Genomic DNA, 19,675 nt, shown 5'->3' with positions numbered 1-19,675 from the left:
TTTAACGTGGGATCTGAACCGCATGAGCTGTCAATTCAATTCGAATTTTCTGGTTTATTTTACTTACCAACCAAAAGTAGTTCGAAATAATTGATACGAGGGCTTATCAAGATATAACGCACATTAATTTATGTACAAAAAGAAAGTATAATGGTAACACCAAGAATATATATACAAAGCAATCATTTGGACCTTCAGAGATAATATACTCATTAAAAACGTGAAACTATATAGCCTATGATCCTACTGTATTATACCAATATACATAGGTATATTCGTCTGGATTTTAAGTTAAGAATGGAATATTTAACGTCAAACGTTTATGCCCTTTAGGCTAAAGGAGACGGACAATTACTTTAAGTAATTGATTATAAAATAACTGGTGGAATGAGAATGTGGGATAAAACGGGAAAACCCCAAGCAAGTACTCAGACACGGTGTTGTCCACCAGAGAATCACATGCCCTGGGATTGAACCAGGGATCCCTAGCACCGGAGGTGAGCGCTCCACCATATAGCCACCGTGCTCCGCTCCCTGCATTGCTAGTTAGAAATGAGGTAATTCTTTAAGCTATGTAGCCAGTATAATGTTCAACTTGTGTGGTGAATACTGAGTTCGATTTCAAGACCTTTCGGAACCGCGATCTGTTGTTGAGTTTGAGTTTAGCGTCCCTTTCAGCAGCGAGGCTACATGAGACGTGAACTTACTAATAACCGTGGAATCCGAACCACATAAGCTCCCGCCGGGAAACAAACCTGGATCTCCCACGCCAAAGGCGCGTACGCTAACCGCTTAGCCACGAAGGAGCTCTCTTCCGCGATCTCAATACGATATTCTATAAAGCTACCGTTTTATAAGCTTTCGGAACTTTCTAAAAACATTTTCTATCCTATCTATATTCTGTTTTTTATGTGGTACTCCGAAGATCCTTGACCCAACGCGAGCTTCTTTGATTGTTTTATTACCTCGATCATGTAACTTCGTAGATACCGTTTATTTCTTAATCCTGAAGGTAAATCCATTAAATTATGTATATATATATATATATATATATATATATATATATATATATATATATATATATATATATATATATATATATATTTATTTATTTATTTATTTATTTATTTATTTATTTTAAAAAAAGAAAAAATTATCAGAATTATTGGCCTACTTCTAAGAACGGCAATTTAGTCACGAAACTTAACTTGTTTTCTTTTACTTCATCCTGTCACAAAGACTATGTAACTATCTTTCTTCTCAGAAATAACGGCGCCAAGCTAGGCCTATACGAAAAGACAGTAATAACAAAAATCAATTCGATTCCCGGAGTGACCCGCTCTCGATTAATCTACAGCCTCATAAACGTCAGATGTTATATATTCAGAAACAGACAAGCCAAAATCAATATTCCCAGCCATAGGTTCTTCACAAAAGGTTGAAACTAGAAATTTAGTTTGGTCATACATAGCAAGCTAAACCAGATGATAAATACGTAAAAGAATTTAAAAATAGTCACTGAGTGAGAATAACTTAGCAATTAGTGTTCTGGGTTCACCGAGGGGAAGGTCATATGGGTTCAAATCCCTCTGTTAGAAATCACAATTGCATTTTCTCAAGTTAATGTTGGAATGGTTACTTCATGGATATGGTTGGTTGTCCTTCATGCACAAAATATTTATATATATATATATATATATATATATATATATATATATATATATATATATATATATATATATATATATATATATATATAGATGGTGTTTCAAAACAACACCGACAACATTTGGGAGGTAATTCTTGACACCAAGATAATACAAAAAGTATAGACCAACCTGGGTGCACAAATGCTTCCTTTCAGAGTTATAGGCTGCCGAAAACATGAAAAAATGAACTTTAAAGGTCCATAGCTCCAATACTATGGGACCTACCGTAGTCGGGTCAAGACTTCACTTATGAACTACTATGTACCCTATCCAAATATCCATGCTTCAGAATCCTGCGGTACTTCCACAACACTTTTTATTGAGGTAGTTGGTGAGTACTTCAAATTGCATGGTGCAGGAAAACTCCCTCTATAAAAAATTGTTGTGTGAGTATCACAGGATTCTGAAACATGTATTTTTGGATAGCGCAGAGACTAGTTCCTTAATGTAAAATAAGCTTATGAATTTTTTTAAAATTAAATAAAGTAAGTAATTGATGGATGATAAACTGAGAAGAATCAGTCCTTGGTTCGACTGAAAATCGAACTCGTGACTTTATGCTTTTATCAGTAAACCTCAATAGCCCACAACTGTGGTCGAAGTGAGAGTGTGCGGTGGTATGCCATACCGTCTCTGGTTTTTTAGTGATTGAAGACATACCGTCCCTGGTTTTTTAGTGATTGAAGACATACCGTCCCTGGTTTTTCAATGATCAAAACATACTGTCACTGGAAAGTAGATGCTAAATACCTTTAATAAATACATTTTCATACATAGTAATTGACGAATAGTTTTGCACGTGAAAATATTTTATTTCTTATGTAGAAATAACTTCTAAATTGATAACACCCACATTTTTCTGATCTTTTAATACCTTTTCTTTTAAAATGAGGTGCCTTCAAAGAAGTTGATCTAGTTTATATTTTGATGTGCCATATTGCATTGTTTCTTTGTTATGTATATATGTGTGTGTCTTCTTGCCATGTTTTGAGCATGGGTGCACTTAGGAGTTGTCTGCTGTGGGGAGGACCTTCCGCGTGTTTGAATACCCCACAGTCGAGTGGGGAACCGAGAGTCTTCCCACAGGTAATTAATATCCTCATTCGGTTTTTGAGCATTTTCTTCTATGATTTTCTATAATATAACATAAGGGATTATTTTTTTCAGAAAGTTGTTGGAGGGGATCACAGTCACTCCATATCCCCCTCTCGCGTTACTACAGAAAAGATCTCCAATGGTTTTCAGTCATTATATAAATAGAAATGCGATCCTTTAAGCAACATACCTTAACTGAATTTCAACATTTAGATAGCCAGTATGTCGAGTCAAAATCATAATAAAACATACCACCTCTGCTTTTTTTCCACTTCCAACACTGGCCTACAAACTAAGTTTAAACAGTAATGGATAGTGTACTTACCTTTAACTCGAAAGGTCGTGGATTCAAAGTGTTAAAATTCCACTGTTCTGATTCCATTTTGTAGCCTTTTTTTTCAGTTCTACCATAAGAATGATGGAATGGTTGACTGACTTTCTTAGATAAACTATTTCTCATCTTTCATTGCCTATTATAAAATAAGTTATATACGAACTTAGATACCCATGTTCATAAGTACATTAACTGGCGGATGATAAAGTGAAAGGAACATAACTTAGCTTAACTGAGAATCGAACTCGCGGTTCCATGGTCTATACGCAAGCCAAAGTGGCATACAAACAAAGGGTATGGTGTGCAATAGTAGAAAGGTTAGGAGTTCAAAACCCAACCAAATGTAAAAGTTATGTGAGGAGCTGACTTTTATCGTTAGTTTTTGACCATTTCTCAGACCATTTTCGATCATTTTATTTGGCTAACTTATTGAGGTTTAACATCCCTTGCAGCACCGTGGGTATATGAGATGTAAGTTTATCAGCTTAACGTCGGATTCGAACAACATTAGCTCTCATCTTGAAACGAACCCAGGTCCCGTGCGCCAAATTCACGTACGAGAACCACGAAGAAGTTCACTTCACCATTTCTAAGGTTTGGAAATAAGATCTTGGAATAACATTGTCTACTAGGTCTTAGCAACTTCACCAATGTTTGTTCGTTGTATATAAAACTTCGGTATTTGTGCTTAAGGTTAGTTTAAAGGGACAAGTTTTGCAGATAGATGTCACTACAGTCTTCGTATCTCTCTCATGTATTTTTTACCTTTCACGAAAATTCACGATTTCTCTTACAAATTTACCTTAGATTTACCTAGAGATTTCAAATTTTTAGAGAAGGAACTTCATAACCTATCGAAGGCAACAATCCATGCCATTTTTTATTTAGAATTTTCTTCATTGTTGAAATCGCTTGTTTATTGAAGGGGATATCCAAACCTTTAATAATATAACTCTTTCAACAATGAAGAAAATTCAAAATAAGACATCGGCACGGATTGTTGCCTTCGATAGGTTATGAAGTTCCTTCTCCAAAAGTTTGAAGTCTCTAGGTCGAAATTTGTAAGAGAAATTGTAAATTTTCGTGAAATGTAAAAAATACATGAGATACGAAGACTGTAGTGACATCTACTGACAAAACTTGTCCCTTTACATCAACCTTAAGGGTGTAGACTACTAATAAAATGATACAAAAGCTACCAAGTTTTCTTTTACCCTTTTTTTCGTAAATGAAAAAAAAAATAATAATGAAATGTAACTTCCCACAATAATAGATAAGCTCATTCTACATCCGACAAAATGAAGCGGAAGAATTGTCAGAGTTGCATCCATAGAAATTACAGTGTGGCCAGAATATGAATTAGCCAAAAATCTAGGTGAAGACAGCGACTAGAAAAATGAACTCAACGGTAATTGATGACTTATCATGTCTTGGTTCCTTGCTAACTACTTTTTAAATAATACTTGCATTTATTTTGTTTACACTTTCGCAAAGTGTAAGTCCTGGTGGTCCAGACTCTCAAAAATCCCTATTTTTCAGTAAATTTACTCTAATTTTAAGGACAGGTTTACAATTTTCAATATAGTTTATACTCATATTGAATTTCAGCCCCTGTCGAAATAAATTCTTGTGTACGTGTCTGCCCCTAACAAATACATTAGAAAATAGGAGAAATATGCTGTCATCTATTTATGGACTGATATTTAGTACCTCCCCAATCTAAGTAGTAGAAATAGAAGTAGGAGTAGGGGTAAGGTAGTAGAAGTAGGAGTAGGGGTAGGGTACTACTACTACTACTAGTAGTAGTAGTAGGAACGGGTTAGAAGCTCCGCAGGGGTTGGTTGAGTGCTGTTTTCGACATAAAATAGGCAAATAAAAGAGTTGGCGGAGATGCTAAATGTCATTCTATTTATGATTTGTCCATCTTTAAACTCACCTTAAGTCAAAAGGGGTGGTGTCTGTCTCCTATCCAGGTAGTTTGGAAATTAGGAAAGGAAAGGGCAGGAAATTTAGAATGTTAACGTGTAAATGGGAATTTGTGTAAGTGTATGTATACAATAAATGATAAATGTCTATAGATGTGTGTCGAGTAGGACAAGTCCTACGGTAATAGTTAAGAACAGCTACTTCTCATCTCCCGTGCACGAGGATACATCTTACTGTTGCACTACCTAAACACCCTAAGTACAAGGGCAAGAACTCAGTCTATTACCTACTTTTTAACATCCTAGATAGTTAATGAATAATTCCTGAAAGTATGGCGTTTCTCGTCCTTCCCTAAATGGGAAGTACGGCTCCTTAACTATAACCGAAACTTATTCTGTACGAACGGATAATATTCTGTAAATTAACACAAAGCTAGAAACTAGGCTCTACCATGAAGTGAACCCCTGGCCAATTGCATCAATGATTAGCACACAAATCAGTTGTTTTTATTTTTCTTAACACTCGAATATTAATCAAGAGTTTGAAAAATATCGGCAGAAAGAGTCTAACATCTCATTAGATCAGTGGCGTATTAAGGTGGTTTCGGGGGAGGGGGGCTTGAGAACCAGTAAGAAGCATTTGTATTGTACGTATAAGCAAAAACTATGAAACTATTTCGAGGGGCTTGAGCCCGATAGCCCCCCTAAATACTCCACTGCATTAAATCAATAGGAAACGTTCATTTATTCTGTGTAAACCTTAACATTTCGGTAGAAGCTTCCAATGAACTCCTTAGATTTAGACACTACATTATTATCTTGAAATTAAGGCCTATAGTATTATCCTATTCGGACTGCCCCAATAATAGGCATCGCCGAGATACGAACACCACGCTCCTGTCCAGTTTCACTGTTACACTTGGACTGCAGAAACGTATCTTGATGTAAATGACTAACACTGAAAATGTTAAACACGACAAAAGTCAATATTAAATGTATGGTTTAATACGAAATCAATATAATTTTTTTTAAAAAAAGCTACTTACTTAAAAAGTTAGTAATGTTCGTTGCTAATGATGTTCGTTGTATTTCAACAGAAATTTTCAGTAGAGTTTAGCACAGAAGGAATACACAGAGTAACCCAGTTATCTCAGGAAGTAAACATATCTCTCTTATCCTGGCTTGTTTATAACAATTATCTCACCATGTAAACATCACACTTCCGTGTCACGGGCACCGTAAACAACGATTATTTTTAATAATTATCCTATATATTCGAAGTAAAACGAACACGAGTACACGGATATAAGCATAAAGGTGTCTTCTAACGATACTTCCAAACACGCACAATATAAACACAGAGCCAAATGCTATATCTAGAACACACACACAATTACGCATGTGTTTTATAACACTGGGATTAAGTTGGGTTTTCTCTTCGGGTGAGTCTATTGGCAATCAAGCTCTTGGTAATAAACTTGGCAACGTCGCCACGCTGCTACGCTAGGGGGTTGGAAAAATTGTCAAATACCCGTTACGTACAGAGGGGGTTGATGCGGCAATGGGGAGACGCATTGTGTAATGCGCGACCGACAAAATACCACTGCAATACGCCTCCTCTCGATTTTGTTTCCTCACTCACTGAGCGATCACACAAACACACATGCACCAGAAAGAACATCTGAGAAACTACTAGCTTCTCGGTATCCTTAGTAGAAAAAGATATCGCTCACATGAACGTGGGCACCATGCCCAATCTTCTATCAGTCTCTCCCTCCCGCCCCCTTTAATGACGTCACAAACTTTATGGAGTAGAGAAGAGAAGCGAGAAGTGCTTCTCACACGCACTTGCAAGTTTACGCACACACACACACACGCACTCTGATCCAGTTCCTTCCTTCGCTCGCTTCGAAACAACCCCGCTCACTCCCTGGTTTAGCGTAGTTCGTATTCAATCTGTTTCGGCACTGGCTGGCATGCTCGTTCTGTGCATTTCACTGTGGTACGGGTCGAGCAGAGCACATGGCGCTCTCAGACGCACCCCCTTTCCTTTTTCACGTTATCTCGCTGACTGTTGAACTGGTCTCGGAATGGAATGGATCACCGGATCTCGCAACAACTCGTTCGCGGGAACAACTCTCCCCCGTCAATTGATCCTACTCGCGCAGCAGACAGATAGTTTCATTTTCACATATACCTGTTTCAGACGATTCCATTATCTGTTATATACGTATATATATTTTAGTGATGGCCTACCCACCAGTACTGAGGAAGTGTATCTGATGTTTCTCCAGCCCACATAATCGCGCACGGAATTTTAGTAGTACAAAAAGACAATCGGTCGTTCAGTTTAGTCACTCCCCTTTTCCTGTTCGGGTCAATAGATGGCAAGAAAGCAACCTAGTGGCACCATCCGTCAGTAAAATTTCCCAAATTCAAAGATTCGAACTCAAACTCATTGATTTCAGGCCACCAATCAATTTAAAAGAAATATTTTATTTTATTTAGTGGTGAAATGGGGGATATAACTACAACAGTATGAATATACTAATAATATCAAATTTGAATACTGAACAATATAGACTATTCTTTAAACAATAGTTTATTCAAATACATAAACCAAAAACAAACAAAAAAAAAAAAAAAACAGAGATTAGGATTAGATTTCTAGGCTTTCATCTGTGGCCACGTTCCCCGTATCACACTGTCCGAGAAATTGAGAAGAAAGAAAACGGCTTGATGCAATTGTTAGGTAACATCCCGGTATTTACCTGGTATGAATGAGGAAAAAACCTAACTCAGAATGGGTGGTCTGAAAAAGCTTTTACACCTTTTCGACCGAATGTCCCCACTGGGTATCGAACCTGAAGCCGCTCGCACCGAAGACGAGAGCGTTACTGGCTACTCTTACGCGGGGTCACAGAAATTTCAGAGAGATAAACGAAATATTCTACAGAACAGTGGCAACGCCAGAGAGGTGTCAAAAGGAGCGCGGCCGCTTCTCTGGTGCAGTGTTTCTTTCAGAAATAATATTCCGGGGGGGCACTGCTGATACTATTCTCTTTATTATTATATTATAAACGCATTATTTTGGTTTGCTCCGGGGGACACTTTCAGAGCTCCGGGGGGGCAGTGCTCCCCAAAAAAACATGTCTGGAAGAAACACTGCTCTGGTGGCTACATTTACATTCCCGACCGCCCTCCCCTTCTGAGACATATATTGTAATGTAGGTGAAGTAATATAAAACTTTTTTTCCTTTTCGGTGTACATACAAAACAATAACTGGCCCCCAACACTTGTTCGCCCCTCCGTTTGTCCCTTCCCTAAGAAATTGAAGCTAGCGTCGTCCCTGTGTTTCAATTACAAGATTTTTATTTCATTTCATTTATTTACTTCGTATAACCAAGATCTTGTGTGTCCAGACTATGAACTCCAGAGGTTCAGTTCAGAATACATGGGTTGAAAACTTGAAAATACATGGTGGGGTATACAATTGTTTACAGTAGTTCTAGGAAAGTATCCTTCTACTCATTACGAAATTATTAGTAGAGATGTATAGTCAATACCAATGGCGGCTCTTGAGGCAAATCACATCGGTAAAAATTAAATGTTATCGATACAAGATAAGGTTTAAAAAAAAGTTCGTACAGCTTGAGAGAGCCGAATACAAGAATTAGTGTATTAGGCTATATAGCTTTCTTCCTTTAAGCAGTAGCCTTATTTCAGATTTTGCTTGGAGGGAGTAAGGTTCTCCACCGGCATAAGATTTATACTTTTTTAATTAACATATATATATATATATATATATATATATATATATATATATATATATATATATATATATATATATATATATATATATTGCCCAAGGAGGTAATTGCCCCTGCCTTCCCCAAATGCCGCCCCTGGCTTGTAGCAACAAAATTTAAACTTTTACCAGTATGACTTCCCTTAAGAGCCGCCATTGGTCGATCCATAGAGGGCTTGTATAATTTTATCGTCCAGAAATGATTTAACTCTGTAATACACCTTATTGAATACTAGCTGCTGTTATGCCCGTTCTTCGTACGTCTATTAAATAAACTGAACAACGAAAGAACAATTAAGAAACATTTCTAAAATTGGATCTATTTTGTGTGAGCAAGCACTAAAGTTATGCATAGATAATTTTGTGATCAGGTCTGGCATAACTAAACAACTAAAGTCTGGCCATTTGAAAATGTAAATTTCTGCTCGCAAGTGCATATAAATTATACGGTTGCAGAACAAAGTAATATGAATAACATCAAACAAAACCTAACAAAATAACTATTAACCAAAGAAACAAAATGACAAATCCCTTTATGGGTAGAAAAGAATTTTCTCCTTGGCCGATGCGGGCTGAATTTGAACGTAAACACTATCGGGGATGTCACTATACATCTGAGCGACCCCGATAAATATGGATTCAACACAAATATTGGTCAACTTTTACATGTCCCGGTAAACGCCCCTTGAGAGCCCCTTGGTTCGAATTTTGGAAAAATCACCTCTGGGCCCCAACCGATACCGCGAAGACTATGAATGTGACATTAATATCTCTCATTTTCTATTACTTTTTCATATCCCGGTAAACGTCCTCTGATACCCTCTGGTTCCAATTTTGAAAAAAAAAAAACACGCCTCTGTCTTCCAATCGACGGGGTCTGTATTTGGAAGTCAACCCCTCTAAGAGTATCACCATTCATCTCAGCGACCGCGAAAACTATGGATCTGACACTAATATCAGTCATTTTCGATTATCTTTACATGTCTCGGTGACCCCCTTTATTATGGCCCCCGTTCTTTAGCTGATGGGGCTAAATTTGAAAGTAAACGAAAAAAATGAAATGAAATCTTTAAGTTTTACGTCCCACGATTATGCCGGTTAGGCTAAAGGAGACGGTGATTATGAGAGATGAGTGAAATGGTGGAATGAAGAAAGTGGGAGGAAACGGGAGAACCCCGAGAAAACCCACGAGCACGGTGTTTGTCCACCACAAAGTTCACTTGGCGGGGGCTGGGATCGAACCCGGGACCCCAAGCACCAGAGGTGAACGCTCTACCACTGAGCCACCGCGCCCCCCGAAAGTAAACGAGATCTTGAGTTTCACCATTGAACTCAGCATCCCGAAAACTATGGATTTCTCACTAATATTGGCCATTTTTTTTTTTATTATTTTTACATGTCTCGATAACTCTTCCGCCCCACAAGTCGCTCTCGGACCGTATACGGCTGAATTTCAAAGTCATCGCTAATGGAAGTGTCACTATTGGTCTCAGCGACCGCGAAAACTATGGATTTAAGTTGACACTACTATCGGTCAATTTGGATTATTTTTACACGTCTCGATAAGCCTCCTCCCCCGGTGACCCCAGGCCCGCTTACAATGGTGGCTGAATTTGAAAGTAATCGCTAATCGAAGTGTCATCATTGATCTCAGCGACCGCGAAAAGTATGAATTTGACACTAATATTGGTCATTTTGGATTATTTTTACATGTCCCGGTATCCCCCTTGATGACCCCTGACCCGCAGCCGAATGGGGTGAATTTAGAAGTTAATGCGATCGGAGTTTCACCATTGATCTCAGCGACCGCGAAAACTATGAATTTGACACTAATATCGGTCATTTTCTACTACTTTTTCATGTCCCGGTAAACGCCTCCCTCCGAGACCCCCTGGTTCGAATTAAAAAAAAAAAAAAAAAAAAAAACACTTCGTCTTGGTCTGGGGCCTGGACCAAGGTACCCGTGACCAAAATTTGGTAACTCTTGGTTCAGTTGTCTGGTCCCCAGACCTCACAGACACACACAGAGACACACAGACAGACACAAACAAACACATGTTATTTATATTATATTATATTAGATGAGATGTACTTTATGATCTTCCCCTTAATGCATAACTTTTCTTTTTCAAAGAAACAAATACGAAATGGATAGTAGAGAATGTTATTCATTGGACTACTGCACACTTAAAACATGGTTCACTCTCGTATGTATCCTCAGTAAAAGGTCGGGAAAATATTTAGGCACATAGCCTATATTAAATAATTAATGTTAGTATTGTTGCGGTGTTCAATTTCCAAGAAAATACACATCCAGCTGTAAGAAAAGGAACTTTCTGTATGTCTATAATCAGTATCGTAAAAGTTCAGTTACATAAATTATAATTTTTCGCTATACCATTAAGAGATTCGTCAACTAATGTAATTCTTTTTTTGAAAATGTCATCAAAATGTCATCTTTTTTTTATTATTTTTTTTTATTTTTTAATGTCATCTGTCATATGGTAACCCTAAGCATTTGGACTGGTATGAACTGGTGTAGCATTTTAAATTAAGATGTCAAATAGCATACCAACTATAAAAATAAACAAGCTCTCGTATATAAAAATATCCCTAAGGCAGATATTCCTAAGTATGCCTAGTAATTTATTTCCAATTCAACCACTGAGCTTATATAACCTATACCCCTTACAAGTTTTAGTTGGCATTTTGACCGATCGAATACAAGAGAAGCAGGGTTGCACACAGTAGGAGCATATTGCGCTCGTGAGATTACTTGGAGGAACGTAATTTTTTATTTATTTATTTATTTGTTGAAAGTGGTAGTATCAAACTGGAAAATTATAAATTTGTAGGGATAAAGCTAGACTAAATTTCGGGGAAGAAAAGTAAAGTTGAAGGAAAAATGGTATATTCGGGTACTAAATGATACATTTGAGGGGTAGAATTGTAATTTGGGGACTGAGATTAGTAGCTATATTTTGCGAACTGAATGATACATTTGTAGGGGACAATGGTGACTTTGGGGAATGGAAGGTACGTACATTTGTGTATGGAAAGAAAGATAAATTTAAGAAAATATTTTTTTTGGACAAAACAACGGTAAATTTGTAGGTAAGGAATGGTAAAGTTGGAGGGAGAACTGTAAATTTGAAGCGTTTGTGCCGAAACCTTTGGGAGAATGGGTACAACTGCAGAGCAGTAATGGTCATATTCCTTTGCAAGAACTTGTAGTGTATGAGGCCCTGTTGTTCGCACCAGACTTCTAAATATATGAATAAAGACAACTTTTCGAAAAAGACTTTGCTTGTTTTATCAATTTCTCTTTCCTGACATATTTATTTATTTATTTATTTCAGGTTCAAACAAAAGGAAGTTGGAAGGGATATTTTATCTGACTTTTAGTAAACACTTTTTTTTTTTTTTTTTTTTTTTTTTTTTTTTTTTTTTTTTTACAAAACTGATTATTAGACCTATTGAAATCAAAATCTGTTAAATATCTTTTAGCACAGAGAAAGCATAACCTGGCACTGGGGAGAGTTAATTTTATATGGAAGCATACTTGAGTCTCGCCTTTGGCGTGGTGAACGATTCCAGGTTGTATTCCCGGTGCTGCAGAATGTAAAAGTATTGGGTATTCATAATATTTCTAAAAGTTATCATATATATAAGATAACCCATGAGGCAAGATGTGGGTGACCCATGAGGCAGATTTTGAATTTTTTTTTCCATAGATTGTAGATGTTGGTCGACTGTTGAATTGTCCGAGCAGCCGACCATATTGAGTATCGCTCTAGTGGGTGGATTGGCACGGGTCATCATAGACCAAAGCGTCTCGACAACTTTATGGGTGGAACATAATATAATTTATGATATAATATAATATAATATAATATAATATAATATAATATAATATAATATAATATAATATATGAACCGGTATGTCAAAATTTCACTCCCTAAACAAAAAGATAAAATTTCTTGCCGTGTTTTCCTCAGTTGGATTCTCTCTGTACGCTATAAATGTTTCTAGGCTTTTGTTGCATTAACTTAGCAAACTCTCTCAAACAAAGCCGTTTCGTAAATTTTAACATTCCGATCTTTAAACTAAAAGAGCATCAAAAACAAACTAAAATAGTACGAGTAGGGTTTTAAAATAATATGTTAAACTTTTTCGGGTGATCGGTGAAAGATTTATAGAAAAAGAGAAAGAGATGTATGTGGTATTTATTGATCTAGAAAAGGCTTTTGACCGCGTGAATTGGAAATTATTGGAAGTTCTAAAGAAGGTTGCTTTGGAATGGAAAGATCGAAGATTCATTGTTGGAAGTTCTAAAGAAGGTTGTGTTGGAATGGAAAGAACGAAGACTCATAAGAAACTTATACATGAACCAACAAGAAAGTGTTAGAACAAGAGAAGAAAATGACAGGCGAGTGTGATGGGGAGGAGAGTTCGACAGGAATGCTTTCTCTCGCCAACAATATTTAATATCTATCTAGAGGAGATTGTGAAAAGGAGCCTACAAGATGAAGACGGCATTTCAGTGAGAGGTAGAATGATTGGGTGTATACGGTTTGCAGAAGATATAGTGCTTGTTGCGGAATCTGAAAAGAAAATCAATAAAATGTTAGAAAATTTAGAGCAGGGCTGCGAACAATATGAGATGAAAATAACTGTCAGAAAGACAAAAGCCATGGTGATTGAAACGAAGCAGTCAGTGTCAAATGTAGAAGTAGGAGGGGGGATAGAACAGGTGACTAATTTTCGACACGTGGATAGTATTATTAATAATAATATGAAGTGTTAACGTAAAATAAAAGCAAGGATAGGAATGGCGAAAGAAGTTTTTAGAAGAAAGAAGAGTATATTTTGTGGGACTTTGAATAAAGAGTGGAGAAAAAGATTCATAACATGCTTCATGTGAAGTATTGTACTGTATGGATCAGAAACATAGACATTACGAAAAAGTGACGAAAAACAACTGGAGACTTTCGAGATGTGGGTGTAAAGAAGAATGGAAAGGATAGCTGGGTTGAGCGGAAAACGAATGAGAGGGTGTTAGAAATGGTAGGGGAGAAAAGAACAGTTTTAAATATTATTGAGAAGACGAAGAGAAACTGGTTGGGGTATTGGCTGAGAAGGAACTATATCATGAAAGACGTGTTAGAGAGTATGGTTGCAGAAAAGAGAGGTAGGGATGGCGAAGGATACTACAATTAATGGACGATATCAAAACAGAGAAATCATACGTGAAGACGAAGAGGTTAGCGAAAGACCGTGGAGTATGGTAGCTTCTCAGTTGCGCCAGCTGACCTGCCAATAATGCAGAATTTCTATCATGATGATGATTATAATGATGTCTCGTCAGCAACACTAGTCTTCACCGTATGGTATTTTCTGTTGTAATACCAATTATCAACTGTAACTTCTTTTGGCCGTAACACGTCCCTCATGATGCAGTTTCATCTCAGCGAATGTCCCAACTAGTTTGTTTTCCTCTTTTTAATTCAATCTAAAATAGTTAATTTCTCACTTACTATTTCTAACTCTTCCTCATTTGTTTTCCGTTCGACTCAACTAATTCTCTCAATTCTTCTCGGCACTCACATTTCGAAAGAATCCAGTCTTTCTAAATTCCCTTTTGTTTAGTGCCCATCCTTCATAGAGTAGTGGTTCCTACAATGAGAGAAATCCCTTCTCCGGACAGCGGTAGATTGTACAAATATACGGAATCCTTTTGTTTACTACAGAAATCAGTATGGAGCATACGTTATCCATATGCTACATACGCACTGCCCTCAGATGTTACACCATGCCGTTGCAAGATGTATGACATCTAACAGTCTTTCGTATTTTACATACATATACGTACGTTACATTCGTCAGCTATATGTTATATACGTCCATTTGTATTTGAGATCGTGACCACCTATATACAGTTCTTTCGTTCGTACGGAAAGTATGTATAGATGAAACACGAATGCGGAAAGTATTATAAAACATACGTTCTCGGTTATACGTTTGCTGTACGTGAAGTCCAAAAACTACAGGATTTACACATATAGCATACATTTTTATGTGCGCCACATACGATTGTTTTTTCTCAGTGTAACCGGTGTATCGTGACACATTAGTCTGTTGCGCAGTCCCGTAGGGTGTGTTGCAAAATTTTCTAATTTAAAAATGATGAACCATTTAATAATTAGTTAAAATAAATTCTGAGACAGACTGTATCAGTTAATGTCTCCAGCAGCAGCAACAATGATCAATACTAAATAGACCCACTACTTCTGTTAGTATCATTAATAAAAATCAAGTAAGTGATATGTAAGTTCAATAAAGTGCGTCGTCAGCGAAAAAATGTTGGAAAGCATTGCCATAGAGTAGGAGGGGCCACATTTTTCGAAAACGGAAAATGAAAAACGAAATATTTTTTTAAAAACGAAATTTTTTTCGAAAAAACGAAAAACGAAATTTTTTTCGAAAAAACGAAAAATTTTCGAAAAAGCGAGAAACGAAAAAACGAAAAATGAAATTTCCGAAAATCGGAAAACAGATTTATCGAAAAAGACCACCCCTACCATAGAGTATAGTAATCCAAATGAAACATTTTATGAGTCTTTTTTTCTTAACTCTTTATTCAAGAAACTATAAAATAGACTCTCTTTCTAGACATGATGGTCCAGTGATAGAGGATGACTTCTACGCTAGGAAGGTCTGGTTCGGCCCCAGGCTATGTAAGTTTGTGGTGGACAACATCGTGAACGTAGGTTTGCTCATGTTTGATCTCGTTTCCTCTTTACATTCTTATTCCATCAATTCTAACACAATCATTCAATTTCATTAAACAACCGTCTCCTTTAGGCTACAGGGCATAATCGTGGGTCGCTAATTTAGAAATTTAATTTTATTTCGTTCAGACGTTTCTTCTTCTTTTTGCATATTTCTTTCGCCGTTCCTATCCTTGCTTTACTTCATGTTCACAATTTATGTCCCCTGCTAATAATAATACCAAGATACTAAATCTAGTCACCTGTTCTACTTTTTCCCTTCCTACTGTTATATCTGATAGTGAAACCAGAAGGTGAGAGTATAATATTCCTTTAAAAAAAATGTCTTTGGGAAATTGATAACGGCAATCCTGGATTGGTTTCTTGACAAGGATATGATTCAATGACAAAATTTTGTTTCTGCGGCGATAAATCTTTTTTTTAATTAAAATAAAGAATATACAAGGATCAAGAAAGGAGTATAGTGAGTTTGAGATACGTATATTTTGGTCGAAATTAGGGATGGCCACATTTTCCGGAAAAACGGAAAATTGAAAACGGAATACGGAAATTTTCCGGAAAAGCGGAAAACGGAAAATGTGATTTCCGGAAACCGGAAAATCATTTTTCCGGAAATGGCCATCCCTAGTCCAAATCAGCCCCAAAGTGAAATTTCTGGCGACGCCACTGCCTATCAGAAAATAGTTTCTTGGGTACGTTGCAAAATATATTCATTGTATACATAAATGGACAGAAACGTGGGGATCTAATCTAATTTGACGTTTAGAGTGTTCATTTTGCATACAAATTGTGTAACAAAATCTCAATTAGGTTTTCATCTTTTTCTGTATCACCCTCTACACAATTATGCTAACAACCTAGTTTTTCTTCCTTTCTGCTTCTCAATGTTTTCTATTAGAATTTATACTATATATATATAGTAGGTGGCTGCTCTTTTGAGTCTAAAGAATTATGAAATGTTAAAGTAAGTGAGAATATCGACAGGAAAAAGAGATGAAGCCGAGAATAGCTAAATATGTCAGTCAAAAGGAAAAGCTATACACGAAGTTAGCTCCTCTATTTTCCACACCAGACAGAGGCATTCAACCATGGGGAAAAATCTCATCCATCATTAAAATTGATGGTTTGTGAAACGATGATGGAAAATGAAGATGATCAATTTCTTCCCTCTCTGTGCACTTTTTTTTTCAAATTTCTTTTTAATCTAGAAATTCTTCTTTATTTAATTTTTCTTCTTAAAAAGAAATACTAATAAAAATGATGTTCATTCTCCTCTTCGCATAACATACAAAAAATCTTGATTCATTAAAACAAATTAATCATTTTGTTATTTTTCTGTAGTGAAGTTAATAACTTGTTGACAAGTGCTTGATATTTTAACAAAAATCTCTTGATAGTATCATTAAAATTAAACAAGTATACTTAATCATCATTAGTATATGAGTACATTTTTAATGCAGTAGGAAGTCGAAAATCCTAACTAATTGGGACAACAGGTAATTCGGGTTTTCAAATTGTTCGGATTTTCGAAAATGACCAAGAAAATGCCATTGAGGCTTAAATATACTGTACGGTATGTTCTTTTATCAATACAGTGGTTATACAGTACATACAGTAATTACAATACCGCACGTAAAGGTACTTACATTTAATGTTTCTGAAGAACCTGCTAGTACACTAAATTACACTGTTCTTGTAACTTACACTTAAAACTTACGTTGTATATGCCTAAGGAAAAATAAAAATAAGAATATGTGTGACAAACAATTACATATTGACTTCACACAAAGAAAATTGAATTAGTGTACTGTACTGAAGGGCACACCTAGGTCATTGCCTCGGTCTGCCGACGGATAATCCTATTGTTGGATCAAAAGATCCAATATATTTCAGGCAGAAATTTTCTTGTAGGCCTTTTATCTGGAGAACTAGATATACTGTAGCCAAACCAAAACTATCAGTTAACTCAGTATGATGTTCTTATTCCGTAAAAAATACGAAATCTCGATTTAGGGGCCATTAAAAATTTTTGTGACCCCTGATCCAAAATATCCAATACATTTCATTCAACCAAACGTTTTCTTGTACGTCTTATATCCGGAGAATTGCATACAGTGTATCCAAACCAAAACTACCACTTAACTCAGTATGATGTGCATATCCCGTAAAAAAAAAAAAAAAAAAAAAAAAAAAAAAAAAAAAAAAAAAGATTTAGGTGCTATCCAAAAGTTTTGTGGCCCCTGATCCAAAAAATCCAATGTGTTTCATTCAATTACAAATCTTCTTGTACGACTTATATCTCTATAACTATATCTATACTATAGGCAAAGCAAAGCTACCACTTAACTCAGTATGGTGTGCTTATTCCGCAAAAAAATATGAAATCTCGATTTAGGGTCCATTCAAAATTTTTGTAGTCCCTGATCCAAAAAATCCAATATATTTCATTTAATTATAAATGTTCTTGTAGGCCTTAGATGTGGAGAACTACATATAATGTAGCCAAACCAAAACTACCACTTAACTCACTATGATGAGCTTATTCCGCAAAAATTAGGAAATCAAGATTTAGGATCCAATCAAAATTTTTGTGGCCCCTGATCCAAAAATTCCAATATATTTCATTCAATCAAATATTTTCTTGTACGCCTTATATCTGGAGTACTGCATATAGTGTATCCAAACCAAAACTACCACTTAACTCAGTACGATGTGCTTATTCCGTAAAATATACGGAAACTCGATTTAGAGATCGTTCAAAAATTTTATGGCTCCTGACCCAACATATAATTATTGGCCAAGATCGCAATCTTTTTATCCATTTTTTGGATCATTCCTAAAATTCTTGTTTGTTTATCGCTAGCGCTAAGACAAAATGTGAAAAGATTCTAGGGACCGCGTTCCGATTATCGACGTCCTACTGTATATCATGTCTTATCCATTTTACATATTAGTTGCAATCCCTATATGATATAGATTGGTAAGAAGACATGAAGACTCAATCGTAAAGTAGTCGACTCTTATGCGAGGGATCCTTGGTTTGTAGTGGACAATTCCAAGTCCCTGGATTTTCCGGGGTTTTCTCACTTTCTTCCACATTCTCATTCCATTAGTAAGTCCATAACCGCTCATTTTAATGAATCATCCGTCTGCTTTACCCTACATGGCATAGCCTTGGAATAGTCAGCGTCAAAAGTTCATTCAGTTCGATGAAATTAGTTTCGTAAATAACTTCAGAACAGAAGGGACAATTTGAGTACATTATTACTTAATTTTAATAAGTGTATGTTAAAACTATTTTGGTTATTACAAACTAAATACAACTATTATTTAGGAAGTCGTTCACAGGATTCCAAGACAACATGATACATAATCAAATGCAGTTGAGTTCGTTCCTCGAGTCGCTGCCTTAACTTAAGATTTTGGGGGGAATGTTATTATGTCAACACAGTAATTTTTATGGATGGCGACAATGAAAATTCTTCAGGTTCATAGTTTCTGTTGTAGAATAACATTATCTATGATTGTGGTAAGTTGTATTTCATTATCTCCTTTCACTTATGAATAAACAAGCAAAAGAAAAATGGTAAATTTTGTATTATTTTTAATAAAAGCAATCTCTTGATCAATTTTTTCCCTCAAGATAAATAATATTTTCCCCAGTACCACGCTCAGGTTTTGTAAAGAAGTTGAAAAACAAAGAAAGGAAAACGCAATATTGTGATGTTTGTTCAGTAAGAATTCAATCACTAACCATAATATTTCAGTATTAAGTAAATAATTGTAGAAAATAGAATCATAAAATCTCCAATCCTTAGGTCTTATAAGCTTTATAAATATTATAAGTAAAGAATAAATGCTGTAAAAGAACCTACTGTTTTCAACTTAGCCGTTTGCAGCTATTACTTAAAAAAAATAAATAAATAAAACTTACTGTTTGCAACTGTTTGTAAATTAGCCCTTTAAAACAAAAGTTTAATAGCATAACGAAAATGTATAGAATTCTCAGAA

At 36.0% G+C, this 19,675-nt stretch overlaps 1 protein-coding gene and 1 long non-coding RNA gene across 3 annotated transcripts in view; both read right to left on the bottom strand.

Moving 5' to 3' along the window:
- The window catches only part of LOC145668702 (uncharacterized), a 91,878-nt gene extending 84,317 nt beyond the window's left edge, over positions 1–7,561 (bottom strand). The window contains exon 1 of the long non-coding RNA XR_014128074.1: positions 6,110–7,561. This is a non-coding gene — a long non-coding RNA (uncharacterized LOC145668702). The remainder of the gene's footprint in view (positions 1–6,109) is intronic.
- SNF4Agamma (SNF4/AMP-activated protein kinase gamma subunit) overlaps positions 1–19,675 on the bottom strand; it is a 924,355-nt gene that overhangs the window by 690,974 nt on the left and 213,706 nt on the right. The window lies entirely within an intron of this gene.

Source organism: Thermobia domestica, chromosome 13 (genome assembly GCF_964235325.1).
Source record: "Thermobia domestica chromosome 13, izTheDome1.hap1.1, whole genome shotgun sequence".
In the NCBI taxonomy this organism is placed as follows: Eukaryota; Metazoa; Arthropoda; class Insecta; order Zygentoma; family Lepismatidae; genus Thermobia; species Thermobia domestica.
This window is presented reverse-complemented; position numbering and strand designations above follow the sequence as displayed.